The sequence below is a fragment of the Eschrichtius robustus genome, chromosome 2 (assembly GCF_028021215.1).
Source record: "Eschrichtius robustus isolate mEscRob2 chromosome 2, mEscRob2.pri, whole genome shotgun sequence".
NCBI lineage: Eukaryota > Metazoa > Chordata > Mammalia > Artiodactyla > Eschrichtiidae > Eschrichtius > Eschrichtius robustus.
This window is the reverse complement of record NC_090825.1, coordinates 22,543,447-22,547,059: the sequence shown is the minus strand read 5'-3', so window position 1 is coordinate 22,547,059 and position 3,613 is coordinate 22,543,447. Positions and strand designations below refer to the sequence as shown.

The window sequence follows — 3,613 nt, the reverse complement described above, 5'->3', positions numbered from 1 at the left end:
GAAATCAAGATACCTGAAATTCAGATTTAAGTTACAGTTCTATTATGTATTAGCTATAAACTCTTTAGAAAGTTATGGTGTCTTACTGAGATTCAAAATCCTATAACCAGCGTTTGAGATAAGTTTTCTCATTGAGCTTTGGTAATTATGAAAAGGCATGACACATATTAAAGTGCTTAATGGAGTATCTGGCTCACAGTAAACTAATTTCAAGTGAGGAGTAGATAGATATCAATACTGTTATCCTATCAGTACTGTTATCCTTTAAAAAAAAATTATTTTTTCTTACCTTTTTCAAAAGCTGAGGAAACATCCGCTCACTCTTTAGGGTCCTTGAGAACTGGTGACCCTTCCCCTCCTCAGTCTCTGCCTGGCCGGGTGCTGAGATGGCATGGGGGGGCGTGGGGGGGGGGCGGGGCGGGGTGGGTCACTGTTGCTTCTGCTCGGAGGATGAGATCAGGCAAGGGGGCAGGTCAGCGGGCACCTTGTGGCCCTTGAGCTTGACTTTGGCGAGGTGGTTGCCCAGGACAAATTCCTCGTCTCCCAGCAGCCCGTCCTGGTCTACATCGGCCAGCTTCCAGACCTCCCCCGGCAACGTACGGGGCCGCATGGACTTCACCATCTCCTACTTGGCGTTGGTACTCATGATCTGACTGCTGAAAGGTGACAGTATGTAGATCTCGTTGCAGGTGGGCTTCTCCTTGTCCACCACCCACTCAACGTCATCAGTGTCCTCACCAGGCCCCTCATAGTCATGCCCCAAGTGCCTATTCTGGAGCAATACAAGGCACGGCCCTCCACAGCCTGGCCCGGCACACCATGCCATCATCCGGGCGTGTCACTGACCAGAATATCGTCCATCATGTCCAGCAGCTTGGGCTTCAAGGCCTGGAACTTCAACCAATGCATCTCTTGTCCTCTGGGCCTTGATGACCTCTGAGAACTCTTTGGAGATACCCACTTCAGAAGCGTCAAAGAGCAGGATGATGCGGTCCACACGCTTGGTGAACCACTCCAGGCCCTCCACAAGGTCATAACCTCTCCTGAGGTGCTTTCTTTCCAGACAGAATCCCGGGAGCGCCGAGGATGTGTATGCTGTCCAACACTGGGCTAGGCAGCTGGGCACGCATGAACCTGTTGGGGAATCTGTACCGAAGACGTTGAGCTTGTGGAAGTGGTGCCACAGAGGTCACAACGAGCAGGTGTCGCCGAGCACCACATCCTCGGCGAGGCTGTGTTTGGTGGCAAGAAAAGGAGTCAGTGCTGTGCTCGGCCCTATACGAATTCCCAGGAAGCCCTTCTTCATCAGGTGCCTCCTGAAGGTGGTTTTGCGCATACTGTACAGGCCCACGAGGAGTAGCTTGGGCTACGGTCAGAGTCGGCGTCGGAGTCCTCCAGCGGCGGGGAATGGAACTCGTGGGAGCCTTACTGCTCCTCCAGGGGCAGCAGCTTCCGGGGGATACAGTGACCGCAGTCCCTCGGCCACCATTTAGAAGAGCTCTGGCTCCTTCTTGTGGCGAGTATTCTTGCCAAGCCAGCTGAACGTGCTGCCAGAGAAGCGGCTGGCTGTGGCTGGTCAGATGGCTGGCTGAGAGCCGGAAGAGGGCGGAGAGCCAAGGCGGGCCGGCGGCGGGGACGGCGTGCGCTGCGCGTGCGCACCGCAGGGTCGGTCGTAGGCGTCTCTCTTCTGCGGATAATCGGCTGGGGCTGAGGAGATTTTAAATAGGGGATTGGAGGTTTTACCTTAAAAGAACAAGGTAAATGCATCTGTCTGATCTTGTGACATCTACCATTTTGAAGCACATTGTGTGTTGCCAGGGGGAGGTATCTCTACTCTCACTAACTTAGAGAGATAGTACGAGTTAGGTGTTTTTCTTGAGAAGATCAAGACCAAAGAAGACGTGACTAAATGTTCAGAGACTCAATTTATGGGGCTGTTATTCAAAATGTAAGAATATAACTCGGTGAAATTACCTTAAGAACCAGTTAGAAAATAAGAAGACACACTTGTATATATGAGACAATTCATAATTTACTGCATTTATTTCTTAATTTATACTTTACCCATTGATGTTTAATAGACAAGGTTTGGTAATTTACTACCTCAAAGTATTTCTTTTTTAAAAAGGAACTTGTAATAATGTATTAGCCCAGACTCAGACCAAAAAGTGCCTTTACTGCCCTATCAGATGGTCTGTGTTGGGACACACATTACATGGGAACTTCAAGATGCTCAAGTTTAGTTAATGATGGACTGTTTCACAGCAAAAGATCAAATAGTTTGTTTCCTTATACTTCCAACTAAATTATTCTGTTCTGAAAGAAACTAATCAAGTAGAATCAACTACTTATGTCTTGCTCTCATTTATGAAATTCTTTTGTTTTCCTATCATGGAATAGAGTAAAGCTATGAAGTCATAGATGTTTAATTTTAATATACATTAAAGTTTTATAGCACATGATGGGATTCTTCTTGTGTATTTTTGCATTTCCCAGAAATGACTCAGTGGTATTATTTTTAGTGTGCCCATAAATATCTAATGAACATTCAATGAACCATTAAGAGAAAAAGTATTTCCCACTGCCCCTAATAGCTTTTTATCAAAAAATAATGAAATGAAAAATTGACGGTCCAATGTGAGTTTGATACAAAATTGGAATGCAAAACATGCTGTCATTCACATGAAAAATAATAATTAATGTGAAATGCCACTACGTGACAATTTGCATTAACCCTATTCATAAATAAGACTATTGTTCTGAAAGCCCTCAAATGACATTTATGTTTTGTTAAAGGTGAATATATTCTGAATCAACTCTCAGAACATGAAGAATTATCTTTGATCAAAGTTGTGCCATGGAACTTTGTTTAATGATAAAAATGTCCTGCAGGGCTTCCCTGGTGGCGCAGTGGTTGAGAATCTGCCTGCTAATGCAGGGGACACGGTTCGAGCCCTGGTCTGGGAAGATCCCACATGCCACGGAGCAGCTGGGCCCGTGAGCCACAACTACTGAGCCTGCGCGTCTGGAGCCTGTGCCCCGCAACGGGAGGGGCCGCGATAGTGAAAGGCCCGCGCACCGCGATGAAGAGCGGTCCCCGCACCGCGATGAAGAGTGGTCCCCACTTGCCGTAACTAGAGAAAGCCCTCGCACGAACCGAAGACCCAACACAGCCAAACAAACAAACAAATAAATAAATAAATAAATAAATAAATAAATAAATAAATAAAATGTCCTGCAATTCTGGATTATCTGACATGCTAGTTACTAGCCACAGGTAGCTATTAAGCACTTGAAATGTGATTAGGATGACTGAGGAATTGCCTTTTACATTTGAATTAATCAAAGTTCAAATTTAAATAGTTATATGTGGCTAGTGGCTATTGTATTAGAACAGTCTTAGATTGCTAATGGGAGTTATTTCCACATTGGACAATTATCCACAACAGGGATCAGTAACTGTGAGGGAGGGAAGCAGGATTTTTTATTTGACACAAGATCAATGATCTGTTCTTCCTCTGAACTTAAGCACCAAAGAGAAAGCTGGCACATATTTTACAAAGATTTCCCACAAGTTTTTCTACGTATAACTTGTTCATATGATATGATGAGA

At 45.3% G+C, this 3,613-nt stretch overlaps 1 pseudogene; it reads right to left on the bottom strand.

Moving 5' to 3' along the window:
• Positions 1-427: 427 nt before the first annotated feature.
• On the bottom strand, positions 428-1,793 carry LOC137758800 (EH domain-containing protein 1-like; annotated as a pseudogene).
• Between the last annotated feature and the right edge of the window lie 1,820 nt (positions 1,794-3,613).